Source organism: Ursus arctos, unplaced genomic scaffold (assembly GCF_023065955.2).
Source record: "Ursus arctos isolate Adak ecotype North America unplaced genomic scaffold, UrsArc2.0 scaffold_7, whole genome shotgun sequence".
Lineage (NCBI taxonomy): Eukaryota > Metazoa > Chordata > Mammalia > Carnivora > Ursidae > Ursus > Ursus arctos.
Genome location: NW_026623089.1, coordinates 48,747,235 through 48,767,793, shown reverse-complemented (window position 1 = coordinate 48,767,793; position 20,559 = coordinate 48,747,235). Strand labels below are relative to the sequence as shown.

General features: G+C 37.9%; 1 protein-coding gene across 1 annotated transcript in view; it reads left to right on the top strand.

Moving 5' to 3' along the window:
- LRMDA (leucine rich melanocyte differentiation associated) overlaps positions 1-20,057 on the top strand; it is a 1,028,511-nt gene extending 1,008,454 nt beyond the window's left edge. Inside the window, exons 8-9 of the transcript XR_008957942.1 lie at positions 17,789-17,983; positions 19,319-20,057. The gene's annotated coding sequence lies outside the window, so the exon portion shown is untranslated. The remainder of the gene's footprint in view (positions 1-17,788; positions 17,984-19,318) is intronic.
- Positions 20,058-20,559: the final 502 nt, after the last annotated feature.

The following is a 20,559-nucleotide window of genomic DNA, read 5'->3' as shown; positions in this document are numbered from 1 at the left end:
AAGTAGTGAATTAGAAGGTAAGAAATTCAATCAAAGCTCAGAATTATTTCATACTTCCAATTGCCCCGTGGGCTTTCTGCCTTTGCCCTATTCCATCGAGCTTTTTCTTAGGAGGTCACGGTAGCCAACATCCCGGTATCCTCGTTCCCAGGGCACCGACCTGCCTTGAGAGCCCCTGCAATAGAAAGCCATCCGGGGTCCTCTGTTGCCTCTGCAAAGTCAGGGCGGACTGTCTTTTCCCTAAGTAACGCAATTTTATAGAACAATTTGTTCCTTGGGGAATAATGTTTTAGATTGTGGGGAATCCTATTAAAAGTACAACTATTACAATAATTTGCTTTTACTTTTACCAGCCTTGCTCATAAACCCTCCATCTGTTTGTTGCTTTAAATAGAGGCACATTATAAGAGATTATCACTCGATCAGGCTGCACGTCTGAGTGTTGTGCATTTTCACATATCCACGTACGCTAAGGAATAAAAGAAAGAAAACCCCGGATTCTGGGTGAAAGCATTTTTCATTTGCTTTATTTTGTTTTGCTTTGTCTCTGTGTGTGCGTGTGTGTATGTTCCAGCAGAGATGTATCTTGCAGTTTTAAGGGAAAATCTTTCTTGCTGCTTCTAAGAAATAACCTGGCTGTCTTTTTCTTCTTTGTTAATATGCAGATCAAAAACAATCCACAGGGCTCTTTTCATCAAAAACAATAACAGTGTTCAGTAGTTGCTACTCATAAAAGCAGCCTAAGTCAGATCTGCGTCACCGCGTAATGCCAAGGGTGGACAACACGGGGTCCATTGAGACTCTTCCATGGTGTCTATCCAATGCAGCTGATCCAATGTGACATTCACCATCTGCTTATCCCAATTCTGTTTCCAAGAAGCCTTTGCCGAAGAAGGGTGTTTACCATTACTTGTTCTGTTCCCTCTAACTTGTCCAAATACCATGTGCTAAACTACCGTGACTAGGACCTGGAAAGAAAAATGAGAACAGAGGAGCACAAAAACATGTTGGTTACTTATTCGTATGACAAACAGACCGTCAGCCCCTAGTGGAGTACTGTATATTACTTCCAGTGCGTCAGCAAACACTTAAGGGATTTGAAGAGTACTAGAAGACACAGCCACTGTCCAAAAATATTGTCTTCCTATATCTTTACCTGCAGTTTTCCAGCCCTAGGAGTCCTTCTTTGGTGAATTAGAATGTTAATTTGTCACTTTGTGGGTGAAGTAGATAGTAAGTTATGTTATTTGTACCTACTAACATATTAGCATGTGTTGATTTTTCTGAAGTGTTACGGAACGTGGGCTGGAGCACATACAGCCTGGGTCAAGGGAGTTTTGCTAAGAAACAAAAGAGGAAATTTAAGTATGGAATGTGTCTGGGAGCGAGTTCCTAAAGTAGGGATGATGTAGATGATAATAAATGAAATTATGCCAAAGGAGAACACGAGGCAGACCTGGAAGTGGACACAGTGGACAGGAATAAATAGGGAGCTGAGGGAATATGGAGAAAAGAAGCAAAAAGACCATTTTCCACCAACTAGAAGCCTTGCTGATGTTCAGCCCAACAGTGACATTGAGCAACATCTTTGCCTTAGAATGGAATTATCTTTGATGGAAATGAGGAGAGCCACTCTTCAGTCATATTTTACGAGTTTCTCTGCCCAAGACAATGAAACCGTGAGAAAAAGATGGGACTACAAAGCAGTGGGGGCATAAGCGGTCGCGTGTGTGCTGGCTGCCTGTGCACAATGATGACTATGGCGTGTGGTTAATAGTCAACAAAAACCAGCATCCTAAGGTAAGTTCCCTTGCTGCTTGGACCAGCTGAAAGATAAGGGAAAAACGTGGTGTCTGGGCAGTTAGATCAAAGAGAGAAAATAGTTTCATGCTCTTGCCAAACCTTCCTATGTTCATTAAGTTCAGAGGTAGAGGGATGCCTTGAGAATATGACACAAATGCCAAGATATTTAAGGAAAATGATGAAGGCCTCTATGCGGGGCTGAAGATACCGGCAATAGGATTTGACTGTCCTTGGGTTCAGGCTGTAAATGCTAACTCATAGGACGAGTGGATGACATCTAAGTCCAAATGGATAGCCTTAATTAGCATGTCGAATATTCTGGAAATAATTAATGCTTATGTTTTCTCACATCTATTACCTTAAACCAATGTGTCCTTTTCCATCATGGAATAATTCCTTCAATCTTAGAGATAGGGATGAATTTAAGAGGTACTGGGAATAATTTCCTTTAACATTACCTTTTCAATTGGACTCCTGGTGATGAGAGGGACAAAGGTGGCTCGTGGTGGCTTAACCATGGTATTTAGACTATTAAGTGATGGAGTTTTGAAGTAGGTAGGAATTCATACACAGCACCCATTCACAGAGGTTCCTAAGTCACAGTTTAATGATACAGGCGTACTTCATTTTATCGCACTTCACTTCATTGGGCTTTACAAACTGCCCGTACGAATGGCGTTTTTTACCAGTTGAAGGTTTGCAGTAACTGCGTCGAGCAAGTCTGTTGATGCCATTTCTTCCAATAGCATTTGCTCACTTTGTGTCTCTGTATCACATTTTAGTAATTCTCACAAGATTTCAAGCTTCTTCCTTGTTATTGTATTTGCTCGGATGATCTGTGGTCAGTGATTATGGCTCACTGAAAGCTCAGGTGATGGTTACCATTTTTTGCAATAAAGTATTTTTTAATTAAGGTATGTACACTTTGTTAGACATAATAATATTGCACACTTAATAGACTATAATATAGTGTAAAAATCATATGCACTGGGAAATCAACAATTTCATTGGACTCACTTTCTTGCGATATTCCCTTTATCGTTGTGGAGCCGAACCCACACTACCTCCAACATGTGCTTGTATTCACCTGTCCTGTTCTATCCTTAAAGCGTCAAGGTCAACAAATCCAGATTCTGTGCTACATGCCCTGTGCGTAGTCCATATTTGTAAGTTAGACCAGCATGTTTTCTACAAATCCCCCTTTCCCTTCTTGCTTCCAACTGATTTAATCTGTTCTTATCTCTCTGATCATATATTCCTTTCGGTATGTCTGACTTTCGTGTCACTTCCAATTTTGACCATTCATTCTCAATTTAGTTTTAGTAATCGTTCAGATATTCCTGTGGCTTGACTCTTCTACCTTGGGCCTTTGCATTGCTCCTCAGACCTTCACTTTCCTCAATCCTTTGATGTCCCCCGTTGCCTTGGGTAAGAAATTCCATTTCAGGCTGCTGCAATCCCAGCCCTGCCTAGTTCACAGCCCTTGGGGAAGATTGAGGGGAACTTGGACATCACTTGTTTGATGTATATTTAAAAATCCTTAATCCTGTTAACACTCAACACTGGTTTAATTTCCAGCTAAAAATCCTAAACTGTGGCTTGTAGCTGGCTTCATTACTGAAGGCTAAGTTTTATCTGTGATGGTTTCTCTTATCTTTGCATTTTCCCCATTTAGCTATTAAAGCAATTCCCAGTGGTTTTTAGTTCTTCTCGTGAAACTTGTTTTCCTCTTCTGCACAGTTTGGCAGAAACTAAGTAAGAGTATGGCCTTCTGTTCATTAGTGCCGGTATATGAGAAGAATAAACCCTGTATTTGCCTTTCCCCTGATTATACAGCACGATTTCTCCCCACCTAAAGACAACTGAGAACAACTGTGTGTGTAGATATATACAGAATGTCTTCTTTTTATACACATGGATCCGTATGCAATGCACTGCACCTACTTTTTTTCACTTAACATCCCTTAAAGAGCAAAGATGGATGATGTGATGGTTCATTTTTTGTGTCATCTTCATTGCCCATGGGAGGCCCATGTTAAACATTATTTCTGGTTTCTCTGTAAGGGTGTTTCCGGATGAGATTAGCATTGAGCAGGGGACTCAGTAAACTAGATTGCATTTCCCAGTGGTGGTAGGCAGGATTCTAGTCCCTCAAGGGTCTGAATAGAACAAAAGGTGGAGAAAGGAATTTTCCCCCCTTTTACCTGCCTCACTGCTTGAGCTGAAAACTCATCTTCTCCTGCCCTTGGACTGAGATTTACACCATTGGTTCTCCTGGTTCTCAGGCCTTTGGATTCTGGCTGACCTGTGCCACTGATTCCCTGCACCCCAGCTTGCAGGTGGCAGATAGTAGAACTTGTCAGGCTCCATAATGGCATGAGCCAATTCCTCATAATAAGTGCCGTGCCATCCTGACAAATACAGGCAGTACAGCATTGCTAAAAGAAATGCTCAGTCAAAAAAGACATTGTGATCATTAGTATCTGTACACCTATCAGTATAGACTCACGTGTGTATAAAACAACTGAGAGAACAATGTGAAGAGAAAAATGAGCAATTTTAGTCAGGAATTTGGGCATCTCTTTGGGCATCTATTACCCAGAGTGTTTCAAAAGTCTTCGTGGAATTTTACATTTTAATGACTCTGGATATCATTTGGCAGTGTACTTATTTATATTGCCCTTCTACTTATTTATTTTTGTGGGTTTGAAAAGTAAATTTTTAATTTTAACTTACAGGGGTGTCGTAGTTTCTGAATGACACTCTCTCTGATGGTGGCTCAATGGAGGAAATCCACTACTTGGCCACCGAGGTCACCTGATCTGTGTCCACTAGACCTTTCCTTGTGAGGTCAGGTTCAAAGTCTCTGTCATGTGTTTTTCAAAACCTTCTTCTTGGAGGATGTTGAGGCCAGCATTTATAAACATAATTCTTTGTCTCACTGAGCAACAGCTGAGAAAACTTTTCACAAAATGTGAAAATTGACTACAGTGATGTGCAGCAGAAGATGGCAGTTATATTGAATTTTAATAAGAAACATATCAATATTTAAAAATATACACAGTTAACTTTCCAAATAGTGTTAGTGTAGTTAGTAGCGCTTACACTTCTGAAAGGATTAAAGCTTAAAACTGTACTAAGACTTTTGGGACTCCCTGAATAATCTAGATGTGAACACTTGGCTCCAACGTGTGAATCTATGGTTTACCTTTTAACTTTGTTATCTTTTCCATTTTGATGTGATCAAATTTCTTAATTTTTGTGATCTACGTGTGAGAGAGGTGCTGGGTCTGTGATATGTCTATGGGCAGTCTTCAGTAGTTGAAATCAAGAAGTTACTCTGCTATATTTTCTTCTAAAAGCTATAAAATCTTGTCTTGCATATTTGGGTGTTCGATCCATCTGGAATTTGTGGTGGTGGGATACAGAGCTGGAATTAGACTTTTTGACTCCATGGCTGGCTTATTGTTCACTTCATCTTTTCTCTCCTTTTCAGTGTCACCTCTGGCCTTGCCAGGTTTGCGTGTATGTGTGCAATTCTCTCTGGGTTTCCCATGTATTCAATGTGTGTAATTGGCTTTCCTTGTGCTGATTTTACTCCGTTCTAATTGCTATACTTGGGAATTTTTTTCTTCCTCCCCTCTTTCATTTATTCCTATCTTCTCTCCTTCTTCCCTTCCTCCTTCCTTCCTTCCTTTTATCAGCTTTATTATATGTGTGATTTCCAGACAACAAAACACCAAATGTCTTAATTTTAAGTTTAAAGTTCCATGAATTGTACCAAGTACACCTGTATAACAACAATGCCCAACAAGATATGATCCATTCCCATCACCCCTGAAAGTGGCCTTATACTCCTTTACAGTCAGAACCCCTAACCCTACTCAACAGCTAATTTATTTCTGTTATTATAGATTAGTTTTGCTTTTTCATAACCTTGACATACATGGAGTCATACTGCATGTACTTATTTGGTGGCTGGGTTCATTTGGTCACTATTATAATTCTGAGATTTATTTACATTGTTGCTTTTTGTTACTAAATAGTATTCAGGTGTGTGAAGACACCACAATTTATTTCTCCGTTTTCCTTTGTGGACATCTGCCTTTTTTCTAGTTTGGGGATAATTTTCCTTTTCTTTTATTGTGGTAAATAAAATGCATGTAACATAAAATTTACCATAGAACCACTTTTAAGTGTCTAAGTCAGTAGTAGTGGGTTCACAACATTGTACAGCCCTACCATTTTCCATTTCTAGAACTTTCTCATCATCCTAAGTAGAAACCCCACACCAATGAAACAGTGACTCTCCCATTTCCCCTCCCCCCCAACCCCTGGTCACCTTTATTCTACTTTCTGTCTCTATCAATCTGCCTATTTTAGGTGCCTCATATAAGCGGAATTATATCCTAGTTCTCCTGTGTCTGGCTTTTTTTCATTTAGCATAATGTTTTCAAAGTTCATCCATGTTGTAGCAGGTAGCCTAATTTCATTTGTTTTTAGAGATGAATAATAATCCATTGTCTGTATATACCATATTTTATTTTTATCTATTCATCTTCAGCCATTTTCGGATTGTTTCGCCCTTTTGGCAATTGTGAATAACGTTGCCGTGAACATGCGTGTACAAGTGTCTAAGTCCCTGCTTTCAATTCTGTTGGGTGTATACCTAGGAGAGGCATTGCTGGATCATATGGTAATTCTATGTTTGACTTTTGGAGAATCTGCCATACTGTTTTCCATAACAGCCGCACCATTTCCAACCACAGTACACAGGGGTTCCAGATTCTGGAATTTCTGTTTGTTTTTGTTTTATCATATCCATTTAATGGTGTGAAGTGGTGTCTTCTGGTTTTGATTTGCATTTCCCTTATGACTCATGGTACTAAACATCTTTGCATGTACTTGTTGGCCATTTGAATACCTTTTTTGGAAAAAAGTGTCTTTTCAAGTTCTTCGCCCTTTGTTGTTGTTGTTCATTCTTTTTTTTTTTAGGTACTTGTTTAAGTTCCAGCTAGTTCACATTCAGTGTATTCTAGTACCGTTGTCTTAATTACTATAGCTTGAAATATTTTAAATAATGTTGCCATGAATATTCTTGTTCATGTTTGGATATGTTTTTTATTACTTTTAGGTATATATTTAGTGTATAATTCCTGGGTTAATTGTTAAGAGTGATTTTGGCTTTACTTAAAATCCCCATGTTATTTCCAAAGAGGTTGTTCCATTCCACACTCTTAACAGGAGTGTATGAGAGTTCAGTTGCTCTACATACAAGCCAACATTTATTGTTATCAGTCTTTTAAAATTTTGGCCATGATATTTTGAATGTAGTATTAAAGTATTGTGATTTTATTTACACTTCCCTGATGATTAGTAATTTTGAGCATGTTTTCATGGGCTTATTGGACATTCATGTATCTATTTTGCGAAATTTAAAAAATTTTTTCCTTTTTGAAGAAGGTTTTATTTATTTACTTGAGAGAGAGCTAGGAGCGAGAGAGAGAGAGCACAGAGGGAGAGGAAGAAGCAAACTCCCTGCTGATCAGGGAGCCCCATCTGGGGCTCGATCCCAGGACTGTGAGATCATGACTTGAGCTGAAGGCAGATGTGTAACTGAGTGAGCCACCACGTGCCCCGTTTTGGGAAATATCTGTTCAAATCTTTTACTCATCGTTAACAGGCTTGTGTGTTTTTACGATTCAGTCGTAAGAACTCTTTATATATTGCAAATACTTTCTCCCCATCAAATATTGCCTTTTTTATTTCTTTCAGTCTTTCTTCTTGCATCTTGGAAATTTCTCTTTTTAGAAAATTTTTTTCAGGCGCATCTGGGTGGCTCAGTTGGTTAAGTGTCTGACTCTCGATTTTGGTTCAGGTCATGATCTCAGGGTTGTGAGATAGAGCCTCATGTTGGGCTCTGTGCTGGTGTGGAGCCTGTTAAAGAGTCTCTCTTTCCCCTCCCAAATCCCCTCCCTGTTTCTCTCTCCCTCTCTAAAAAAATAAAATAAAAATTAAAAAATATTTCCACTTTGCAGTAGTTTCAGACTTGCGAAAAAGTCACCAAAACCATGGTGCAGAGTTTCTGAATATTTTTCATCCAGCTTCCTTAAATGTTAACATCTTAACCATGAAACAGTTATCAAAATCAGAAAATCAGTGTCGAATACATTTAATCTACAAACTTTACATTTCATTGGTTGTCCCACTAATGTCTGTTTGGTAATCTATGGTCCAAGAGTTTATTAGAAGGTAATTAATTTTTCCTATATTTTCTGAACACCAAGTTTGGTTTCATTTATTTTTCCCTCTTGTGTGTGTGTTTTCTATTTCATTAATTTTCATTATTTTCTTTGTTATTTCTCCCTTTCACTTACTTTTAGTCACTTATCTTTTCCTAGTTTGCTAATATAGGAACTTGGATAATTGATTTTTAAACTGTCCTATTTTCTAATATGAGACTTTAAAGCATACATTTTTTTCTAAATAGTATTTTAACTTCCTCCTGTACATTTTGATATGTAGTTATTTTTATGTCATTTAAAAATATTTAATAATATCCTTTGTGATGTCTACTCTGACTGATAGATTATTTAGAAGTGACTTAATTCCCAAATAGTTGAGTGTTTTCCAATAATTTTTGGTAGTTTCTGTTAAATTTGTGTGTATGTTTGACAGATCAAACTCTATGACTTTGATCCTTCTAAAAGAGCTTAGCTTATAGTATAGCTTGTTGGATGCTTTATGTACACTTCAAAAGAATGTGTCACCTGCTGTTGCTGGTATGTTGTCCTATAAATGTCAACTAACACAAATTGATTTATATTTTTGTTTAAGTATTTTATATCCTTACTGATTTTAAATATGCATTTTTATTAATTACTAAGATGAATGTTGAAATCTCCAACTATAATCGTGCTTTTCTATATTTCCTTTTGTTCTTTAAGTTTTTGCTTTTTGTATTTTAAAGCTCTGTTATTAGATACTGCTTACCTATTCAGAATTATTATATACTCATGTTGAAATTGTCATTTTTAATGTCCCGCCATATTTCAAATAATATTCTTCATTTCAAAATCTACTTTGTCATTACTATAACTATTTCAGTATTTGTATGATTTATCTTTTTCCATCCTTTTACTTTTAACCTTTTAATTTGAATTATTTTCCTATTAATAGCATATAACTTCTCCTCACTTTAAAAAAAGTTGAACAATCTCTGCTTTCTAATGGACTGTTTAAACAATTTATATGTACTGAAATAAACAGTATATTTAGTTTTAATTCTGGCATCTAGCTATTTGCTTTATATTTATACTTTTTGTTCTCTGTTTCTATGTTGTCTTTTCCTGCTTCCTTATCAATTAATTTAGTAGTTTTAGTGTTCCAGTTCACTTTTTCCTGTATATGTGTTGCTCTAGAGTTTACAATAATCATCTTATACTTACACAGTATGTTTTTATTTCATTTTTACTCCCCATGCAATGTCATACCTTACAACAGGATACTTTCATCCCCCCCGCTATCTTTTGTGCTATTATTGTGATATATTTTATTCCTACATATATAAAATTCCTAATATATTTTATCATGTTTATTTAAATGATTGGCTTTTAAATTTTTTAAAATAAGGAAAAAGGTACACATGCATGCACATTTTTCTAATTCCCGTATTTACCATTTTTTGTGTTCTTTGTTTCTTTGTAGAAATCTGAGTTTCCATTTAGAAACATTCTTTAGCATAAAGAACTTCCTGTAACATTTCTTATAGTATGATTTTGCTTACAATAAATTCTCTCAGCTTTTGCTTGCTTAGAAACGGCCTTATTTCACTTTCATTTCTGAAAGATATTTTCACTGGGTATAGAGTTGTAGGTTGACACTTTTTTTTCAGCACACTGAGTATTTCATTTTACTGTGCTCTGTCTTGCATCATTTCTGATCCACAGTCATCCTAATCTCGTCCCTCTGTATATAATGTCACTTTTTTTTTTTTCTGGCAGCTTTTAAGATTTTCTCTTCATCACTGGTTTTCAGAAATTTCATTATTATGTGTTGTGGTGTGGTTTCTTTTTGTTTATTCTGTTTGGGGGTTGTTGAGTTCCTCAAATCTGTGGGTTTACAGTTTTCATCAAATTGGAAAATTTTAGCTATGTGTTTTATTTTTAGAAATTCATTTTTCCAAATTTTCCTACTTTCCTAACTTTAAAATTTTTCTTTCAACTTGGTTTATTACCTGGAGCTCATGGGGTGTAACTTTCCTGTTTGTTGTACCTGCTGAATCTGATCATGATATTTTTGTTTATAATTTTTCTCCTCCTCCTCCTCCTTGCCCTCCTCTTCCTTGCCCTAGTTCTCCTCCTCCTCCTTCTTTTTACTGGTATTTGTTTGCCAAGATAGCACTTGATTCTCTATGTTAAGGAATATCTCTACTGAACAATTTAAAATTTGGCTTTGCTTAGGCCCTGTGGGTATTACCAATTCCACAGCAGGTTATAGGTTCATTTTCTGCGTATAATTTCTTCCCTATGAGTGGAGTGCAAATTTGAACTCTGTATCTCTTCTTGCACAGACTTGGATTTTCAGTTTGATGTGGATAAATCTTTTACCACATATTTTTCAGAGTAGTTAGCTGGGTCCCATGTCTTGTTCTACCAGGCTCAACCTTATTCAGGAGCTCAAGTTCAGTTTATTTTGCTTAACAGCTTAGATCTTAAAACTTCCCCTGGTAGGCATTTATCCTGTATTCAAATCCAGTGCCCCTATGGGCCACTTGCCTTTTATTTTCATACTCAGATATGGTTTTGCATTTCTTTTTTATTTTTGAAATTTGCAAATTTTCAAGTTTGTGTGTATGCATGTGTGTATTCCAACACTTTATAATGTTTTCAGTGGTGGAACTTTCTTTCATGAGCTAGCTTAACTGAAATTCTTACATGTCTTTATTTTTAAATATGAATGGGAAACCAACAATCACTTAATATTTGAACAATAAAATATGACATAAGATTTATTATAAGGCAAACAAATAAAAGAAGGTTTCAAAGAAAATAGAGCTATTCAAGATTAGAGAAGAAAACACCAAAAAAAAATCCCCTTTATTAATATGCTCAGAGACACATGAGACAACCTATCATCCATAACATAACAGGATGTTATGAAAGAGGGAGATTCAGGGAATAAAAATAATATCTTAATGATCAAATATTATTGCCAAAACAAAACAAATATGCAGTAGAAGAATTGGTTAATGGATTGAAGGAAGAAATTCCAAACTACCTTCATCTATGAAGTAAAATAGAAAGGAAGTAGAAACAAAAATAGAACAGAAAAGATAAGTGACAGAGGACAAATCTAAAAGGTCTAATAGTCAAGTAATAGAAGTTGTAGTAAATATATATATGGAAATGAATGAAAGAAAATATTTACAGAAATAATGGAATACAATTTTTAATAGCTAAACGATATGATAAATTAAAACAAATGGAAAAATCATGGTGAAATTTCAGAATTTTAGGATAAATAATTAAAAGCTTGCTGAGACTGAAAAAGTAAATCAGATAAATATGACACTTGTCAAGGACTAATCTGCTATCATAATATTGAATGCTAAATGATGGTAGAAAAATATTTTCAAAGTTCTGATGACAATGGTTTTCAAGTTGGAATTCTATACTCTGCCAAAATATGTAACAAATATAAGATCAAAGTAAAGATATTTTCAGATATGAAAGAGAGAGAAATCTGTTTCCCACAATGATCCATTTTTTTTTCTAGCTCAGCAATAGAAAATAGTTTTTACTTAGACTCATTCCAGCTAAGCTTAAAAAAAAAAAAATACCTTCTCTTCTCTCTTCTTCCTTTGCAGCTATGGATGGCTATCTGGCTATCTGACCAGATTCTGCCAGTGATACGTAGTGAATGTGTTGTGAGGGGGTTTCATGGGGATATCTTTAAAAGAGAGAGAATGACCCCCTCTTATTCTTCCAATTTATAGATATAGTAGCTGGAGCTCTAACATTCATTTTTGCTTCTTTGGCTTTCTTGAGAATGAAAGCCACAGGTGGAGGATAATGGAAAAGAAAGATGAGAAACTATGTCCCAGATGACCGTATGAACTCACCATAGCAGCTCTGTATTGCCTGCCTCCAAAAATCCTTTTTGTGATAGAGAAATAAAATTTTATCTTAAGTTTCATTTAGTTTTGAATATTTTCTTATATGTAGCTACATCTAATCTAAGCTGACACAGAAAACAATTTGAGGATATATGTCAGTTAATGAGGAATTGAATCTTATTTTGGTATTCAGTTGGCCATGTGACCATATTTTGGCAATGATCTGCAGTGGAAGTATTGTGACGGGAGCTACATAGAACTGTTTGGACTTAACTCAAGAGAGTTATCAAGGAAAACACTTGGAGGTTATCTGTGCAAAAGGCCTAAAGAAGGTGAAAATAAAAACTTTGAGAATAAAATAAAGGCAAGTAGAAACTCCAGGGAAACTATAAAGCATTTAAAAATGGCATTATTTTGTTCTATAATGAACTATAGTTAGAAAAGCAAAATCATTTAAACAATAATAAGTGCCTTTATGAGGGAAACTTTCTTCAAGAAATTATCACTATTTGCTTCTGCTAGGAATCTTTATTCAGACTATGACAATTACTAAAAAAATAGATTTCTTCAGGATATTGAAATGTTGGCCTTTTTTCCTGAATTTACCTGATACGTGATGAGTCCTCTATAGGCACACTCTTATTCAGCTTGGGAAAGTTTTATTATACATATGATTATTATTTATATTTCATTTATTCTGATTAATTTCTTCAGGAATACCAATTATAGCATCTTGCAAATACCTCAATATTATTAATAAGCCTTTATTTTATTTGTTTGTCTAATTGCTGTCATTCCTACTAAACTGATTCATTGATCATATAAACAGTATTTTTTGGCTCTGTATTTCTAGAACTTAGCCTAGCATCAGGCACATCAGAAGTGCTCAAGGTTATTAAATGAATTAACATGAGAAAGCTTTAGTTCATTATTACAAGAACATGTTACTTTTGGGCTATTTCCTCAAGGAGGGAGAAAAAGGAAACAGTGAGAGAAGATGTGATTGAAGGGGAAAGGAGAATACTGAACACATTTAATAGACGTCCTTTCTCTAAAGCACTTAAGCAGCAGCAAGCATACCCTCGGAGCATGTCTGATGATATTTCAAAGCTTCCCTTCACAGATCACCTTGCAATTCCAGGTCACAAGGTGGGAGCTGCCAGCAGTCCTGGTATTAAACCACAGCACCAGCTTCCAGTCCTCCTTTAAGTGAGGTGGCTTGCGATGGACTAGCCTAGGGTAACTGTGCCAACTTACAGCTGCCCTGTCCTGTCTCCCTGCCAAATGGACTCAGACTTCAAGCGAGTAGTTTCACAAGCCTGCAAGGAATGGATATTTATAAAGACAAGTTATGTCGTGGTCATATTCACATAGCATCACCATCAACTCAGCATCCAGGCAAACCAGAACCATATCTTCTGTGAACAATCTGCTTTACTTAATGCAGGATGCTAGGAAGAGAGACACATGGGGAAAATGAGGAGTAGGTAGGTCTGACCAACTTAACCAAGTAGAAGCATGTCACCTTTTTTTTTTCTTTTTGCTTTCTTCTCTCTCTCTCACCCTCTCTCTCTTTTTACATAGGGCCTTTGTCAGAGGCATTTGACATATAGTGGAAAGAGCATGCATCATAGAATTAATGGACCTTGTCCTTGGTTCAGTTTCTGCGCTTCCTGGCTTTGTGTCCTTGAGCAAGTCCCTTTCTATCTCTGGGCCCTGCTTCCTCATTTGGAAAATGTCAACTTCATTGAGTTATATGAGTTATATTGAGCATTATAAGGAAATAATGGGTGTGCACATCCTTTGTAAAATGTAAACTATATTGCTCTTTTTCAAACTGGGAGATGCCTCAAGGCTGCTCAGCATATCGTATTCAACTCATATGTAAAGAATGTTAAAGAGAAATATTACCAAATCAGGAAGAATTGCTTGTGTTAATAAACAGTTTGAGAAAAAAATTTGCTAATACTTAACATTCTTCTTTGTTTATTAATCTACTAGTTAAATTTTATTGAGCATATCATCACCATCATCAAAAATATTTGGGTGTCTACCATTTATTTATTTGGTAGACATTTGTCAGGTGCTTAAGTGCAAGACACTATGTTAGCCCCTATGAACGAACTAGTAAGGGAAAGGAGAATCCACATTCAGAATTAGATAGTTATAATAATTCAAGGCTATGCTGTGATAAGTATTATAATTTCTACAATCACAGCATATCATACCTGGATATCTATATGATACCTCACCCCATTTAACTCTTATCTAATGCATGAATTCTGTCTATACCTGTAACTAAGAACTCACTCTGTGGGGGGGAGGGTCATTCTATCTCAATTTGATCTAGTTGTTAGAAAATTAAGGAGGGCACGTATTGCATGGTGCACTGGGTGTTATACGCAACTAATGAATCATCGAACTTTACACTGGAAACCGGGGATGTACTGTATGGTAACTAACATAATATAATAAAAAGCATTAAAAAAAAAAAAGAAAGAAAACTCTTCTTTATAGTTCCTGCTTGGACCTCTTGCCGCCACACAACTAGCTTCCTCTTCCACATGATCGCTGCTTGGATATTTAAAGATGGTCTTCATGCCTCCGCTGGTGCCTCTTTTGTCCAGAAGATAGAGTACCATTCTTCAGGTCTCATTGTCCCTTTCTTTCACTATCCTGCTTTGTCACTTGTGAATCTGCCCAGGTTTCCAACCTGGCCTCAAAATTCCAAAGTGGTTCCCACAGGGCATAATAGAATGGGACTCAAGCTCTGTGTTTAAGGTTCTCATTGGAATTTACAATCCTAGAGATTATTAGCAAACCCTCCTTTTGTTTACATGTAGTATATCCCTCTTTCATGTAGCTACACACTCTCATTGTATATTTGTGAAGTTTGCTTTTTAGTACCAAGTTCACAACTTCATAATTATATTTACTACACTTTATTCATTGATGTTGTCATAAACACCTACCTCTAATATAGGTCATTCCTAATATAGTACAGTCCCTACCAGGATCAAGGGAACAATTATTCAAGGGTTATTGCATAGTATATAAGTCATGCATTGACTCTGAGAGTTTACCTGTGATTCACTTTTAATCACTTCCCACAGTTGTATTTATGATGTCAATGTTCTCCCATTTCCCACAGAAGTGGCCTGAGAAGAAAAAAAAAAAAACACAAACATTTGATTTACCCACAATCTTATTAAGATTTTGAATATCCCTTCCCTCCGGGAGTCAAAAAACAATAAAAAGTAGATATAGGAGTCAGAGAGGGACAGGAATATTGGTTTTTATTGCTGATAAATTAAATTCAAGTGGGTGGTATGGTGCCGGCCAAGATTTTACCGCCTGTTTGCCAGGTGCACAGTAGAGGTGCTCTGCTCTCATGAGCTTACCTGTGTCATGGCAACTGGAACAAAATATAAAATCAGGCAAGCAAATGGGCAGCACACAAAGAGAGCCCAGAAGAGCAGATCATCACACAAGAGGGCCAGAGTCCATTTCCCACATCAGATTCGCTCCTCCCCTAGGGTGAGTAGAGGTGCTACTTCTAAAGAGTGACCTAGTCCATTTTCTGAGCCAAAGAGGCATACTAAACAAAGGAGAGAATGGGTCCCTGAACAAGTTCTTGCATTCACAAATAGGGGTGGATTTCCATTACCCCTGTCTACTGCAGGATGAGCTGGCTTGTGTGGGTGCAGGTAGCTCTTCCATGGAGAACTACCTATCCATGCAAGGCCCTGTGGCCACGCCTGTTCGTCCTTGGCCTTGTGAGTTTTTGTCTGAGAGGCTAACAGTCCAACTGTCAGCTTGGAAACTGCTCACATCCTTCCCAGCACACTACCGCCTTCCCTTGGAATCTCACACTCTATAAGGGCTGGTGTTACTTGATATTAGACACCTGGATGTGGAGAGAAAATCAGCCTTATGGGTTTGCTTTTCTCTCCCTGAAGTCCCTGACTCCAAGTTGTGCTGCCCTGGGTGTGAGCTGAGAGGAGCAAACTGCTGGTCAGAGATGAGCATTGCTGTTGACATGCCCCTTAGTCCCACTCCTGGGTGTGTGTGTGTGGGGGGAGGGTTTAGAGTTGCATATTTATATTCCTTTTTCTTCTGATTTCCTTTTTACTCTTAAGATCTTCTTATATTCTCATTTCTGGATACAAATAGTTCTCTGATCTTCTACAAGTTCCCTGGAAGATTTTGCAGTCTCCTGTTCTAACCCAGAACAATTAAAATATACAGAACATCTTTTATAATCTCCCTGTCCAAGCTGTGTGTCCCTACTTCTTCACCTTTTAGAAGTTAGTTGGCACCACCCCATACAAACATGGCTCCTGGGTCCATTTGCTTCTATGTGTGGTTGTTGAGGACATTGCAGGTCGTTGAAGTCCATTGTACAGTATTATTTAGAAGATACATTTGTACTAATTGTCCAAACCCTCCCCATTTTTTATTCTTGTAATACCCTTATTCTTTTCAAGTAATTCCATAACCATTATCTTATTTGGACTTTAAAGAATCTGATGAGTGAGGCAAATCATCATTCTGTCTTCCCATCCTATATCCAGAGATAGAGGCACAAAATGGTGGTCATTAGCTCAAGGCTTAGAAAAGAGTTGGGGGCAGAAGTGGGATGACACCACACCTGACCCCCGAGGCAACAAAGATTCTACTGCACCTGTCTGCACAAGCTTTATAGGATTAGGACTCTCGCATGGCTGACAAGATGCTGCCCCACTAGGGGCCAACTCCATCAGCTCTAGTTGAATGCCCTGCTTTGGCACAACTTCTGGAGAAAGCCCATCCCCTGAGTAAATGGGAAAACTTATTTATGGTGGGGGAAAATAAAATAAAAAGTGTCACCATTGTGTGGTGACAGTTGTAACCACATTTATGGTGGTGAGCATTGCATAATATATAGAATTGTCGAATCACTATGTTGCACACTTGAAACTAATATAACATTGTCAGTCAACTCTACTTCAATAATAACAATTGAGAAAAAAAATCACAGAAGATTTGGGTGACATTTGGTGGCAAAAGACAGAGTTTAAGTGCAGCAAAAACTAATGGGAGATGAAGCAGTTCAATGATCCAGTTTACCTCTGTGCAACATGTTTGGAGTGTTATAACAGCTCAGATGGACTAAAGGAAAAAGAAAACACTCATTTTGTCCTTGTAGAAGGCCAGTGAAAGAACTCTTGTGCTATCTGTTAAAGCCACTGGGAGGGGGAGGGATTTGGATGGACAAGGAGAACACTTATGTGCCTACATATTTGTCCATATTATGTTAATGAGAAGAGTGAATTACAGACATCCATCCATACAGAGCTTGCAACACTGTGAAGTTTTGTCTTTAATTAAGACCCATATCCTTGCCCCTCTATCCTGTATTAAAATGAGAGTATTACTAAAAAGAAGAAAAAGAAAAACAATAGACAACTAAAACCTCCCACCAAGAAAACCTCTGCAATTTTGGATAACTCATATGACAAATTATTCCACTTTAATGAAAAGTGAAAAAAATGCAAAGGAATCCATGTGTATAGATGACTTGAGTGCATCCACCCATATCCCAAAGCACCACGTTTCCAAAGGGCAGAGATAGCCTCATGCAACGCCTCTTTTCTTTGTTTAATTTCCTCACGATGCATCATTTTCGAAGGTGATGTGCCCAAGTTCTCTCTCCCCCACATTGTTTTCAAACCCGGTCACCACTGCATGCATTTCTAAATGACAAGGCGACTGGGTCTAAACTTTGATATGTTGGGAGAAAACTCAAACTGACAGGTGGAGGAGGCAGAAAGAGGAAGGCAGTGCCCATTCCTCCCTCATCCCAAATGTCATCCCTTCCTTGTCCAGGCTAACCAGGCACTCCTGATGAAGAAACGAGCAGACACTTGAAAGTTTCTGACAGGTGTCATGGGCGCAGGCACTGAGTGGCCAGGAGTGATGGAGCTTGACGTGACAGTGGCAGAGCGATCGAGGCTGGCTCCAGGACATGCAGAGTTTGGTGTATGTCAATTCCAATTCTCGTCATGTCCCAACTCCAAAATGGTAACTATAAATGGACAGAGCCAGTGGGAAGTGTTCAGAAAACTTGAAAACATTCTTTCCTGCCCAAGTGATATTGCCAAGCTGCCACAACCTAGGATCAGCCACCCGAAGTAGGTGCCCTCCAGCTAGGGAGGGTCAGGAGGGGGAGGCGGAGTGGGTCACACTGGTTTGATGTGCTTTTGCGTGCTCTCTTCTTTTGTTCTCTGCATTGCCCTCTAAGAAAAGGGTTTCAATTATTCTAGTTCTTTCCCACATTTCTGCATGTGATTTTTGTGCTGCCAGCATTTTCCCCCACCAATAACTTCTGACGACTCTAATTCCTTTAATATAACGATCTTTGCAGCAAATCCCGCAGAATCTAAATATTTGGCAAACCTGCTCTTCTGACCCGGCTGGAGAGTGATTTATAATGGGAAAGGAGAGCTAGCTTCTCGGTAACACTGTGCAAATAGTTTCATAAATATTCCTCTGTTGCATTATTTTGAAATATTACTTCTTTTAACAGTCTGCCAAAGTCAAATATTTCTGCTAAATAAAAATCCATGGCTAGTCCTCTCACCCAGCCAAAGTAACAGGTGGTAACCAAGCTCACCTGGTGGGAGAGCCCGGCTTGATTAACTCCAGCCCAGAAGTGATGGTTAACTGGCATTAAGGCATGATGGATGGCAGCAGATGTGTGTATAATCTTTAGCCTGGCCTTCCAGCCTCCTAACGGAGAATGTATTTATTTAATGGTTCTTAACTCAATACATTGGCTTGTCATTAAGCATTTTTAAATAACATAAGGACTTTATAAGTACATTCATTTTATAAAAATCCAACAAATAATTATTTGATACAAAGTCAGTGGTACATATAGGCTCTGAATCTGGTTTCCACTGCAAATCCCTTGGAGCCTCAGGCACAGTGATAAATCAACTGTGGTGTGACTGTCTGCCTCTACAAATGCCAACAGTCAACGCGGAAGTGGAATGAAAATTCTGGTGTCACAGTGGCCCAAGTAGAGCCTGAAATTTGAGAATAACAGGGCCCCCGAGTAGATACTTTAATTGCAACCTGCCTGTGGAGTGCCAAGGTAAGTTTGGGCCATCTGTGCTCCTACGTCACAGTTTCAGCTACTTTCTGCTCTGGTTTTGTCCTTGGTAACTGGAAATGACCCATATAGCAGAGTATCTCCATCTGCCTGAGAATAGTGATGGCCAGCTTGTGTCAGGACCCCCAGGCCCTCCCTGTGCACTCATCACTCCTGGTATCTCATCCTTTTCCCTGATTCAAGCTCACATCTCTACAATGTTTACTCCCAACTATGTCTTTCTAACTAATTGTATCTTCCAGCCTGTCGCCTTCCAACTCCATCCTGACAATAACCCCGATATGCATACATCCGAGGCTGAAGGAATCTGCTTGCTCCTACCAGTTATGTTCTCTTCCGGTTCCCTGCTCTGCTGGTGGTTCTGCCATTCTGCCATTGGCCCAGCCTCTAAATTTCAGTAAGACTTTAAATTCTCCTCTTCTGTGTAGTGAAAAGAAGGGACACGTGTACCCCAATGATCATAGCAGCAACGTCCACAATAGCCAAACTGTGGAAGGAGCCGAGGTGCCCTTCAACAGATGAATGGATGAAGAAGATGTGATCCATATATACAATGGAATATTACTCAGCCATCAGAAAGGATGAATACCCACCATTTGCATCGACATGGATGGAACTGGAGGGGATTCTGCTAAGTGAAGTAAGTCAAGCAGAGAAAAAATATTATCATATGGTTTCAAACATATGTGGAACATAAGCAATAGCATGGAGGACCATAGGGGAAGGGAGGGAAATCTGAAGGGGGAGAAATCAGAGAGGGAGACAAACCGTGAGAGACTATGGACACTGGGAAACAAACTGAGGGTTACAGAAGGGAGGGAGTGGGGGGATGAGGTAACAGGGTGATGGGTATTAAGGAGGGCACGTGTTGTGATGAGCACTGGGTGTTACACGTAACTAATGAATCATTGAACACTACATCAAAAACTAATGATGTAGTATACAGTGGCTAACTGAACATAATAAAAATTAATTAATTAATTAATTCTCCTCTTCCTTTTCTCCCTGCAGTCAAGCAGTCATTCAGATCTGTCAGTTTTCTTACATAAAACTTCCTCCATCTGCCCCCCATTCTGATTCTTGACATGTTTTTATAGCTTGATTTTTAAATTATGTATTTTCATCATGAACTTTTCAAACAATATGGCAAAACATAAAGGAAGAAAAATACAACCAGAACACAAATTAAAAGTAATATCCAAAATCATACTGCCCATGAGTATCTCATAAAATTAGACAATATTTTTCAAGACTGTTCTTAATGCATATACGTGGATGGATGGATGGATGGATGGAGAAAAACTAAAACAGATTATGCTACCCATGTTATTTTAATGAAATATAATTTTGAGAGGAAAAAGAAAAATAAATTAAAAATAAGGGACTTGCTTAACTTCAGCTATTTCTTTACCACAAGGGATATAAATGCCTAAATTACCTAAGGCTAAAAATCTGTGAACTTCCAACTTTAAGAGACTGTGGA